Source organism: Dipodomys spectabilis, unplaced genomic scaffold (assembly GCF_019054845.1).
Source record: "Dipodomys spectabilis isolate Male_0828 unplaced genomic scaffold, ASM1905484v1 ptg000440l, whole genome shotgun sequence".
Lineage (NCBI taxonomy): Eukaryota > Metazoa > Chordata > Mammalia > Rodentia > Heteromyidae > Dipodomys > Dipodomys spectabilis.
Window position 1 is genome coordinate 2,042,853 of NW_024871117.1, and position 13,659 is coordinate 2,056,511.

The 13,659-nt window shown below is 35.3% G+C and overlaps 1 non-coding gene across 1 annotated transcript; it reads right to left on the reverse strand.

Moving 5' to 3' along the window:
• Positions 1–12,819: 12,819 nt before the first annotated feature.
• Positions 12,820–12,926, reverse strand: LOC122097934. The gene has a single exon (XR_006145613.1). It is a non-coding gene; the product is annotated as a U6 spliceosomal RNA (small nuclear RNA).
• Positions 12,927–13,659: the final 733 nt, after the last annotated feature.

Below are 13,659 nucleotides of genomic sequence, written 5' to 3' on the forward strand. Positions count from 1 at the left end.
CTGTAGTAGCTTGTATAAATAATCCCAGCTACTCAAGAATTACAGATCAAGAGACTCTTAGATCAATGCCAGCCCATGCAAAAAGGTAGAACATCCATATCTCAACAACGAAGATTGGTGTGGTGGCACTGTCTGTGATCCCAGTTACGTGGTAGGTAATAGGTGGGATAATTACTATAACTGGCTGACCCAGGCAAAATTGTGAGGATTATGAGAGATTACCATACATATATATATATATATATACACACATATATATACACATGTATATGTTATACATATACATGTGTATATATACCTAATATATATGTATTTATATAGAATACAGAATACATATACATATAATATATATAATGTACATATAATATATACATATATATAATTTTAAAAGAAAACATGGCTCCACTTTTAGCATCCCTATGTAGCTAATTGTAGGCCCTAGGTTTGTGTTCAAGCACTAGTAGCTCTTCTTTAAAAGCAAATTACAAAAGAAAGAAGGAAAAAATTTAAAAATCATTCTTTATCTAAATAAAATTAATTATAATAACAAAAATCCATTATTTACTATCCTATAAAGGTTTCTATTTGTAATTTTCAAGGTTATTCATAGTATTATCATCACAATGACCACTTTATATAAAGCCACACTTCCACTTTGACCTGAGTTAAAAATAGAATAGTTAAAAATTTCACTGGAGTCCTATAAACATCTGGATTTCTTTTCCATAAGACACGTTTGACATCATAAGTAAATTATGCCACTGTTTTAAGGTTGTATTATCTTCTGGTAATCTGTTCCAGTGGCCTCCTGTTTGTGCAATAAACATACATGTCAGATGAGCTGCAGGCTGGACAAGACTTCACAGTGAGGTTCCACAGTCCATAAATTAGAGTTGCGCTGCTTGCTGGTGATTCACTTCTTTTCTTTGCTAACAAGCTCAGTGCATAAGTGTGAAACCAAGAGAGGTGATTTGAAAAATAAGATGATAAACACACATGTTTTAGGTTATATGTCATATTAATTGATTTTTCTGTTTGTTTCTTTGTTAATGAGGTTCTAGATATTTGATTCCAATTTATAAAGAAACTAAACTTATATTGTAGAATATGTACTTTGCAATAAATGATTTATTTTTTGTAGAAATAAACTTTCTTTGGATGGAAACTAAGATGGAAAATAAACATTAAAAATGATACTGATGTCTATCCTGTGAAATTTTCCATTGAGCGGATGGTGAAGGCACTGGTCTAGTGAAAGTTTGAGAGATGATCATGGCTATTTCATGGACTTGGAATAAGCTCAATACCTGATTAATTGCAGGAATTAACTAAAGATTTTTTTATTTCTGTACTTTGTATGACTTCTTGAGAAAATCATTAAAACTATATAACTGGTAAAATTTAATTGATGGGAATTTCAATAGGCATTTGAAGTCAATACTTTGACATTGTTAAAAAGGAAATACACTCTTTCTCTGTCTTATTGAACCAGAGCCCCTCTGTACACCTCTTTTACAATAACAATAAATAAATTTGAAAATAAGCAGCAAGTTCAGACTCAAATCACTCTGCAGTACGAAGTATTGTAAGTTGGCCCTGCTTTTTCCCAAAGTCCTCAAAGCATCAACATAGGAAGTGAAGCTAGTATCATTGGTGAGTCTTCTAATTATCTAACACAAATTAGACAATGAAGTTGAAAAATTAGATGAAGAAAACATAGGATCTCACTCATCTTTCTCATGCTCACAGACCATGTGAGAAAGTACCACAAACTTACATACATAAAACAAACATTTTGATGGAGAAAATAATTACATATTTCCTAAGGATTTATACAAAATATTTATCATTTGATTTAAAATTTCATTAATATACACAGGCTAAGGAATATGAATTTGGAGAAGCTGAATTGAGTGGAGAAAGAGAAAAAATTATATGATCCTCTTGTGTCATATGTGATTTATGTGACAAATATGGATTTATGTGACAAATGCTCCTTTTCAGTTGCTTGGGTAAACTGAGGAGTCATTATTTAGGAAAAACTAAGGTGTTATTAATCTTTCAAACTGTGTATTGGTAAAAGACCTAATGTTTATGAAAAACCATATACTAAAGCCCAAATCACAAGTATGATTTAATTAGTAAGTGGATCTTTTGGGAAGTATATACTTTTGACTAGGTCAACCTCAATAAATAAATAGTGAGTGTTGGGGCTGGGAAGGTGGCTCAGTGGTAGAGCTCTTGCCTTGCATGCATGAGGCCCTGGGTTTGATTCCCCAGCACCACATAAGCAAAAAGAAAAAAAGCCGGAAGTGGCTCTGTGGCTCAAGTGGTAGAGCACTAGCCTTGAGCTGAAGAGCTGAGGGACAGCGCCCAGGCCCAGAGTTCAGGCCCCACGACCCCCCACCCCCCAAAAAAAGTGAGTGTCTACGTCAGGGAAAATGAAGGAAAGATGATGGCTCTCTCCATCATTCTGTAAAATTATAGTTCAGTGATAACCAGAAACTCAGGAAGAAAGGAGACAACTGCTTACTTGTTTCTTCAAGGATCTAGATAGCCAGAAGTCATTGTCTATGAAGACAAAGTTATAACCTCACCCAGACCACATTTTCATCTTGATATCCAAGCCTCCTGGAGAAGTAGGACTAATACTAGTAGTCCACATCTATAAGCCTCTGAGTAGCTAACTAGAAGACAGAAAATAAATTAGTTAAACAAGTAAAAGTGTATAAAACTGGACAGTGGGTGGGCGCGGGTGGCTCACTCCTGTAATCCTAGCTTTTCAGGAGGCTGAGATCTGAGGATTGCGGTTGGGAGACAGCCCTGGCAGGAACGTTTGTGAGACACTTATCTTCTCCAACAAACCACCAGAAAACCGGAAGTGGCTCATTGGCTCAAGGGGTGGAAAGCTAGCCTTTGAGCTGAAGAGCTGAGGGACAGCTCCCAGGCCCAGAGTTCAAGCCCATGACCGAAAAACTGGACAGTGAAAATGCTATTGAGGTAAATGAAAGAAGAAAAATCATATTAGTGAGTTGACAGATTAAAAAAAATTAGATGAATGGACAAAAATGCATGATTTTCACATTGCCTGTAAGTACATAAGAGAGAAATAACTTCCTTCACTTCTTTGTTCCTTTCCCTCTTTCTCCCTCCCTCTCCCCCCTTTTTTTTCTCTCTCTCTCCTCTCTCTCCTTCCCTTCCCCTCTCTTTCTGACCATCCTAAGGCTTAATGGCTTAAGGTTAGTGGTCTACCACTTGAGCCATAGCTTCATTTCTAGCTTTTTGCTTATTTATTTATTGATAACTAGTTGGAAATAAGAGTCTCCGAGACTTTCCTGCCTGGTGTGTCCTCTAACCACAATCCTCAGGGCTCAGCCTTCTTCTGAGTAACTGGGTTTAGAGGCATGAGCCACTTGTTGTCTCTCCCTTTTTATTTTTTATTTTATTTTTCTTGGGGATAAATATTTCCAATTGTTCCTCCTCCACGCTATAACCCCTATTTTCACTGTATTTAATGTCGGTGCCCTGCATCTTGTATATACAATTCTCTAACTCAGGGAGGGGAAGGGAAAAAGCAAAATACTTAAATAAGGATACAGGTTGACCCATTGTAACAATGAGATGTACAAACACTATGTTGAAAACGAACTTAACAACTTCTGCCTTGGGCGGTGTGTGTGGGTGGGGTAGTTGTGAAGGTGGAAGGGAAGGGATGGTAGGGGAAAACAAAGGAGAAGGCAACAATGCTCAATAGAAATGTACTCATTACCTTGCTCATGTAACTGTAACCCCTCTGTATAGTATTTTCACAATTAGAAAACATACAAAAAAAAGAAAAGAAAAGAAAAGAAAAACTGGAGTAACCATTTTGGAGAGAGACATGATATTTGTTCCTTATTTATTTATTTTTTTTGTGGAAGACAATGTAACCAGGAAACCATGCAGAACAACTGTAGAATTGAAGTGAATGATGAAAAAGTATACAGAGTACACAGAGGCTTTGAAGACTTGCAAAGACCTGAATAATGTAGGAAACCACAGGAAGATATGAGTAGCTCATGTCTCAAGTATGAAATATTGGTTTAAATTTACAAGGGAGCCAATAGCAGGAGAAAGGAAATTTGTGTGGGAGAGTTTCACAGTTATTCAGATAATGTATATTACTGTCTTGTAGTTGGGTATTTGAATTCCACTTACATAGTTGAAAAGGAATAAAGACTATTTAAGCCCAAATTACCTCCAGGAAGTGTATATCATCACAGAGTACATACTTAATGATTAGCAATCTACTCCATCTTTTTTTTTCCTGGCCATAGATTAGTAACAGGCTAACCGGTATCTTTATAGATAATCACAGAACTGTCCCAGTTAAGATTAAAGATAGCAATTCCTTACACAGTCCAATTTCCTGACTCTGCCACATATTTTATTTATTCATTGCTCAGTAGTATTCTTTATTCTGTCTTTTGTAGCATTTAGAAAACAGAATAATCAATAGGTAAAATACCAAATTGCTAGCTGTGCATATTATCCAATGTGAAACTTTTAGAACTATAATTTGGTCACATTAACGTGTTTATAATCATGTATACCCTTCACAGTTAGTTTATCCTTTTATCTAAATATATTTCCTTCATTGTCTTACAATATATTTTTTGTAATTTTGGCCTTTATTCTTTACATATACTTTCCATGAGTTATAATTCTCTTATAATGCATAATCCTATTTTTTACCTTTTAAATTCCAGTTTTTGTTAATTTGATAAAATTGTGTATTTTACTTTCTTTTCCAATTATTTATGAGTTTAAACTTGAGACAAGCAACCATCAGATTCTAAAATAAAAGGAAACAAGTAGAGTGTACAAGCAAAATTGCTAAAACAGATGAGTTATTCAAACACAGTAAACATCAGGAATGGATACATTTTATTATTGATTCTTCCTATCATCTGCATATACTTATTTTAATTTTACTTTTGTATATAATTTTGTTATAAAATATTTTGATTTGGATTTCATGATTCATCCTATGGATATATAATTACAATTGCATACTAAGGGGATGCAATGAAAGAGCAAAGTAGATTTACAAATAGTTTTATATTTGTTGAAGAAGTTGAAAAAACAGGGACCAGTTACACCATTACTACTTAAAATCTGTGTGTAAACTGTAATAACTGACAGAATTTTACTCATACATTCATTTCACAGTATAGTGAAATAGTTTTGGCACAAGTGAGTGATGACAACTTTTAAGTAATATGTTCTTTCAGAAATTCAAGTAAGGGATGATATAAAAAGTAGATGGCAACTCCACAGTTGTGTACTCAGTATTTCATAAAATCATACTTGAAGACTGACATTATTGTTTTCCTTCTTATTATTCTTCCTTTGGCTTATCCCCTATTGTCATTGTTTTTGATTTTGGTACCCCATGTCTTCTACATATGTCTATATGTCTTAGCGAAGGGAGCAGAAATAACAAATGTTGAGACAAAGAACAAAGGGTGAACCAATGCAACAGTGATCCTCACAAAACACTATTTTGGAAATGAACTTTACAACTTGTGAGGAAGAGGAGCCTTTTGGGGGGGGCGGGGTTGGGAGAAAACAAGAGAAAGTGTAACACTGCTTGACAAGAAATTTACTTATTACCTTATATAACTGTACATCATTTTTGCAATTAAAAAGATGAAGATCACAGAGAAAGACTGATTACATGAGGCTGAATAAGATTCAAGATGGAAAAGGTACAAGCAGCAGAATAGCCCTGAAACCACCTGACAGCAGGGCAGTGACCTTTCTGTAGAAGTAAAACAGGAAAAAAGAGTAATAAGTGCCTTCAAGGTATAAGGTAAACATGTGCACTGGTCAAAATACATATTTATTATAATAGACTAAACACATTTTACATTTTCCAAAATTTATATATGAATGATTTTGGCTAAAGTCCAGACTTTTCCTTAATATTATCTTCTGTAGCACAATATAGGGAAATTCTACGTTTTACATTTTTTTGCAGATTTAAAGTACAGTTTTGATAGCCTTCCTAGATGTATAAATAAATTTCACTCACCACAACCTATTACATGCAATGTACAGGTAAAGCATAAATCCACACATGTACATATAACCATACATATGAACATGGATGTATTAAATTAGTTCTTAACATAGTGAGAACAGAAATCACCTTGAGCCATACTTAATCTCTATATTTAATGTTATTTAAATGTTATTTAAATATGTTCTATCTCATACATTACAAAAATACTTTAAAATTTTATCAGATCTGATTACATGATGCTTATCTATGTGTTTTGAATTCAAAATATAAAACACAGTTTTGCATCATATTTTTATTGATTTTTCCATTCAGTGATTTTTATGCCATGTGGATATTCACAGGACACTGCAGAATGGAAAATCTTATACTACAAAGTAGTGTTGTAAGATAGAAATCTATTGTCACCTCTCAGTGACTATGAATGACTGGTGAAAAACTTACAGTTGTAACAAAACTCATTGACTATTCATGTTCAGTATGTAAAATATAAAGGTAAGGCCTCTAATCCTACTTACTCAAGAGGCTGAGATCTGAGGATCATAGTTGGAAGACCCCTGGGCAGGAAAGTTCTTGAGACTCATGTCCAATTAACCACCAAAAGCTGGCTCAAGTACAGGACTGCTAATCTTGAGTGAAATTGACAGGACAAATATAAATAAATAAATAAGAAAGAAAAACAAAGGTTGAAAGGAGAATAGGTTCAAGTCAATTTCTATGCTAACATCATCCTCATAACAATATGTGCAAAAGAATAATAATCACAAACACTCATTTCATCCTTATAAATAATGATGTCAAAATATTGATGTGAAGACTGATTTAATAAATTTTCTTTAGTAGAAAAATGTTAATTTGCTTATAATATATGTTATTCAACATATAACTATAAAAGAAGAGCAATATTCCATGGTTATTTTTTTTTAATCTAGAATTGTAGGTAAGGTCAAAGTTTTAATGTTATTTCAGATTGCAATGTTAGCAATCAAGTGAAGAAAAAGTGACAATAACCATATAATCAACCAAATAGGAAAACATCATGGAAAATACAGACAGAAAAAAAAAGTATCATATACGGAAATTAAAAAGGAAAACTAAACGATGGTTTGGAAGTAGAAAAGAGACTATGAAAACACAGAAGGACTAGAATAAGCAATGTGTCCAAGAATAGCAGGCATGTATGAAATGCCACAGTGAGATACATTCATTCCCACAAGTGATACATATTAATAATTAAAATAATCATGTTTTTGGCTTATCCTCCAGTCAGCTTGCAGTTTTATCTTTACTGTGCTTCTCATAAATAACAAGTTAGAAAATGATCAAGGCACAATTGAGCCACATCCTACCACAGCCTCTGTACGCTTATGATATACATGGGAAGGAGATTTTTATTCCTGGTCCTCCCTGTAATACTTAAACCAAATCTTCTTGTCAACTTGCGTGGGCTGACTTCTCCCTTATATAGGAAAATGTCTATTTATTTTCTAGAATTCATGCGCCATTTAATAATGATTTTTTTTCTCGTCAAAAATGAGAAAGTACTAAAGACCCTGAGATTTTTACCCAACTTGTAAACCTCCAAATCACCTGGTCATAGTTCGATAGAAGCTCCTGAGAGATTGGTTCGGATTGCGTCAGAGAGCAATGTCATTAGTACCCCGAGCCGAGCAAGAAAATCCACCTTGGGTTGAGAGGTGTCTCTTAGGAAAGTGAGGCCCAGGCTGCGACATAATCATGTCACAGATGATGAACTTCACGATCGAACCTTGTACAGGCAGTTGCAGGCACATCTGCTTAACCTTGGTCTTAGGCAAGCAGACTTGCCAAACATTGGTCCTTCCTGGATGAGAAAAGAAATGTACTCATTACCTTGCTTATGTAATTGTAACCCCTCTGTACCGCATTTTCACAATAAAAAAACTTATTAATAAAAAAAGAAAGATATGCACTACGCTGAGAAACATATATCTAAAAAGAAAATTGGGGAGGTCTCCATTCATAAGTTTATGAACTGTGCAAAATTTCGGAATTGCTCTTTATATAAGCATATTTCCCCACTTATTTGTATATTTGTGTGTGTATGTGTGTGCGTGCCCATGCCCGCTGATCCTGGAGCTTGAACCAGATCCTGGGGCCTGAACAAGGACCTGGTCGTTGTCCCTGAGCTTTATTTGCTCAAGACTAGCGCTCTACCTCTTTAGCCAAAGCCTATTTCTGGCTTTTTTTTTTTTTTTTTTTTGGTGCTTAATTGGAAATAAAGGATCTCACAAACTTTCTTGTCCAGAGTGTCTTTGAACCATGATACTTAGATTTTAGCCTCCTGAGTAGCTAGGATTGCAGGTATAAGCCATGAGCTCTCAACATCATATTTACCTTTATATACTTTTTACCATATATATATGCATATACACATAAGTATATAAATATATATGTCCAACCGGATATGCTATGGATTTTCTTCTTCTGGTGAATTTTGTATTGTACACTTGGTTTCACTATATTTCTAAGTTTATACACATATACAAATATATACAGAGGTAAGTATGTAATATACACACACCACACACACACACACACACATACACACAATTATGTAAATAAAACCATTTGTCCTTTTTTGTGAATCATTGTATTTTTCCTCTGATATAAGCATATCATTTATCACTTACACTGTTGATCATTACTACTACTAAAATGATTTTCAATGTAAATTATATAGGTACTATATCATCATATAGGTATTATATGCATATATATATATCTCGTTATATATGTCTGAGTGTAGAGAAAGGGATAGAGAGCAAGAGAGAATAAATGAACTACAACTCTATAAGCAAAGAAATAAATTTTTCCTAATATGTCTTATTATATCTATCTAAACTACAACTACACTATTTTGTTGGTCTTGGGGCTTGAACTGTGGGCCTAGATGCTGTCCCTCAACACTTCAGCTCAAGGGCAGAGCTCTAACAGTTGAGCCACAGCATGACCTTTGGTTCTGGTGGTTTATTGGAGATAAAAGTCTCATGGACTTCCCTGCCTGGGCTGGCTTTGAACCACCATCCTCGGATCTTAGCATCCTGAGTAGCTAGGATTACAGGCATGAGCCACGGGTGCCTGGCAGGAGCACACAAACCACACTTTCGTTATTCAAATTTTATTAAACAGTTATTACTGAAAGCCATGGCTGACTGTTGTAATCCTGTCTACGCCAGTGACTGACCGTTGTTATCCTGCCTACTCAGAAAACTGAGCTATGGAAATCAAGTGTACTATGTTATTTTGTTTGTTTGTTTGTTTCCTTTGTATGTTCTTACCCCATGGTACAACCCCTGTTGTCACTGTATTTGATTCTGGTGCCCTGCGTCTTGTAAATATATTTTTCTAATTTGGGGAGGGGCAGGGAAATAACAAAATGCTGAAATAAAGATACAGGTTGACCCATTGCAACAATGAGATGTACAAGACACTATGTTGAAAATGAAATTTACAATTTGGTGGGGAGAAGGAGGAATTGGGGAGGTGGGGAGGGAAGGGATGGTAGGGGAAAAGCAAAAGAGGAGATAACAATGCTTGATAGGAAATGTACTCATTACCTTACTCATGTAAGTATAACCCCTCTGTACAGAATCTTTACAATAAAAAGGAAAGAAAGGAAAAGGGAAAGAAAGAAAGAAAGAAAGAAGAAGAAGAAGAAGAAGAAGAAGAAGAAGAAGAAGAAGAAGAGGAAGAAGAGGAAGAAGAAGAGAAAGAAGAAGAAGAGAAGAAGAAGAGAAAGAAGGAAGAAAGAAAGAAAAGAAAGAAAGAACGAAAGAAGAAAGAAGAAACAAAGAAAGAAAGAGAAACAAAGAAAGAAAGAAAGAGAAAGAAAGAAAGAAAGAAAAAGAAAGAAAGAAAGAAGGAAGGAAGGAAGAAAGAAGGAAGGAAGGAAAGAAAGAAAGAAAAGACAGCCTGAGAAGCATAGTTTATGAGAACTCTTCTCCAAAACAACCAGTGAAAAGCTGGAGTGGAGATCTGAACGGCTCAAGTGGGAGAGTTCCACTGAGAAAGAATGAAGCTGTGTTCAAACCAGTAATTATTCGTTTCTGGGTTAAGTGATTTATGTAACTACGGAGTCACTTCTTTATTAACTCTATAAACCAGTTTATTGTTTACTGATTAAATAAGCCCCTTTAAGAGAATTGTCATCTAAAATAATTTACATCTTCATCAAGTTTATGAAAGCTGCAATGGCTATATCATTGTGTTTGATAATTTGAAAATTCAAGGAATAATGTTTAAATAAAAAAAAGATATGTCTAACTTATTGGGCAATTTTGCATGATACTTGAATAATCAGTGTTATTTAATATCTCTGTGTAAACATAATGTGTTATTTTACATTGGATTCTAAAATATCGTCATGACACCTGGGGATGGACCATGATGAAGACGCGGTGAGGATGGTGGAATGCATGGACCACGCCTTCACAAGGAATGCACAACGTTGTAACAATAATGTAGTACGTTATCAGCTCCCAAATCAAGAACCTTCCTCGCCCCCCCTCGGAAGGAAGCGGGAGGGAGCGGAATAGTAGAAGGGGAAGGGAAGGGATGGTAGGGGAAAAACAAAGGTAGAGGCAACAACGCTTGATAAGAAACTTATAAAAAATAAAAATTCACAAAAGTATAAATACGAAAAAATATAAAAAAACCTCATATGATTTTGAAATATTTTTTTCAAATATTAGTTTTATTAATGCTGTAAACATTGAAAAATATATCCAAGGTCCAGTGACATAGTTCTTATAATTATGTAATTTACCATAAAAAGATATAGGAAAAGTGTTTCAATCATTATGTTAAACTGAAGAGGGTATAAAATGAATAGTTTGATTTTAATTAACAGCTGTTTGAATATATACTTTGAATTCATCCACAAATAGATTCCAAGAGTGGTAACATGTGTTAAAAATTTTTGAATTTATGATAGATTTTTTTAATAATAAGTTATTTTTTATTGTGAAAATACCATACAGAGCAATGTAATGAGTACATTTCTTTTTTAAAAATATTTTTTATTGTGAAAATACTGTACAGAGGGGTTACAATTACATGGGCAAGATAATGAGTACATTTCTTATCAAGCATAGTAGGCTTCCCTTTGTTTACCCTTCCCATTCATTCCCAGTCTCACCCCCCCTCGCCTCCCCCCCCCCCCCCCCCCGGGCCCCGCACCCCCACCATATCCTCCCCCCCCCCAAAGTTGTAAAGTTCGTTTTGGACATGGCAACTTGTACTTCTCATTGATGCAACGGGTCCACCTGTATCCTTATTTAAATGAATTGTTTTTCCCCTTCCCATCCACAAATTATACCTACATCAAATATAGTGAAAGCAGGAGTTATACTGTGGGGGAGGGGCATACAAAGCAACAAAGAAATGATCTTATAAATCCATTAGAAACAAATGCATGAAAGAAAAAAAATTTAAATACATATCTTAGGGTTCATTTTCCTAACATCACATTATCTGACCTTTTCTGCTTGTCTCATACATATACTAGATATTGCAAATAAGGGAAACCATGGGACCTATGTTCTTTGGGCTTGGCTTACTTCACTTAATATAATTTTTTCCAAGTCTTTATATTTCCTAACAAATGGGACAATGTCATTCTTTCTGATGGAGACATAGAATTCCATTGTGTATATATACCACATTTTCTTGATCCATTCATCTACTGAGGGGCATCTGGGTTGGTTCCATGTCTTAGCTATGGTAAATAATGCTGCAATAAACATAGTTGTGCTGGTAGCTTTAGTGTGGACTTGTTTGTAAACATTTGGGTAAATGCCCAAAAGTGGGATTGGTGGGTCTAAGGAAGCTCTATGTGGAGTCTTTTGAGGAACCTCTATACTACTTTCCAAAGTGGTGGAACAAGTTTACACTCCTACCAACAATGAAGTAAGGTTCCCTTCTGTCGACATCCCCTCCAGCATCTGTTGTTATTAGAGTTCTTGATTTTTGCCATTCTAACTGATGTGAGGTGGTATCTCAATGTTGTTTTGATTTGCATTTCTTTTAAGGCTAGGGAGGTTGAGCATTTCTTCATTTGTCTATTAGGCATCATTCTTTCTTCTTCAGAGAAGTTTCTCTTTAAGTCTTTAGCCCACTTATTTATTGGGCAATTGTTTCTTTGAGGATTTGTTGTTGGGGGATTTAATTTTTTGAGTTCCAAGTATATTTTAGATATGAGACCCTTGTTTCATATCTATGCATGGCTACTGAAAATCTTCTCCCAATCCATGGGCTTTCTATTGATCTTGCTAGCTATGTCCTTTGCCATGCAGAAGCTCTGCAACTTCATGCAATACCATTTGTCCAATCTTTCTTTGATTTGTTGTGTTTCGAGGTCTCTATTAAGAAAATTTCGGCCTGTGCCAAGGAGACCTAGGGTTTCTCCTATTCCATCCTGTAATGTTTTCAGAGTGTCTGCTTTGACTCCGAGGTCTTCGATCCATTTGGAGTTAATTCTGGTCCAGGGTGATATATAAGGATCTAGCCTTAATTTTCTACAAGTAGTTAACCAATTTTGCCAGCACCATTTACTGAAGAGCCTGTCTTTCTTCCATTCTATTTTTTTTGGGGGTCCAGTAGTGGGGCCTGAACTCAGGGCCTGGGCATTGTCCCTCAGCTCTTCAGCTCAAGGCTAGCGCTCTGCCACTTAAGCCACAGTACCACTTCCGGGTTTTTTCTTTTTGCTTATGTGGAAAAATATGGAACGCTTCACGAATTTGCGTGTCATCCTTGCACAGGGGCCATGCTAATCTTCTCTGTATCATTCCAATTTTAGTATATGTGCTGCTGAAGCGAACACTCCATTCTATTTTTTTTAGCTCCCTTATCGAAGATTAGATGGCTATAGGTCTGTAGGTTCATTTCTGGGTTTTCAATTCTATTCCATTGTTCCTGAGGTCTGTTCTTGTGCCAGTACCAAGTTGTTTTGTTTACTATGGCTTTATAGTAGAGTTTGAAATTTGGTATTGATATTCCTTCAGCAGTGTTCTTTCCATTGAGGAACGTTTTTGCTATTTGGGGTCTTTCATTGTTCCATATGGATTTTTGGATTGCCTCTTCTATTTCCTTGAAGAATGAGGTTGGAGTTTTGATAGGTATCACATTGAATTTGTAGATAGCCTTGGGAAGTATTGCCATTTTCACGATGTTAATCTTTCCAATCCAGGAGCATGGGAGTTTTTCCCATATACTAAGTTCTGTTTTGATTTCCTTTTTCAAGTTTTTAAAGTTTTCATCATAGAGGTCCTTCACTTTTTTGGTTAAGTTAATGCCTAGGTATTTTATTTTTTGTGGGGCTATTACAAATGGAGTTGCTTTCCTAATTTCAGCCACACTTTTTTCATTGTTGGCATACAGAAAAGCCATTGATTTTGGGGGGTTAATTTTATACCCTTCTACTTTGCCAAAGTTTTGAATCAGCTTGAGTAATTTGAGAGTGGAGTCTATCGGATTCTTTAAATACAAGATCATGTCGTCTGCAAAGAGGGAGAGTTTTATTTCTTCTTTCCCTATTTGGATCCCCTTTATGTCTG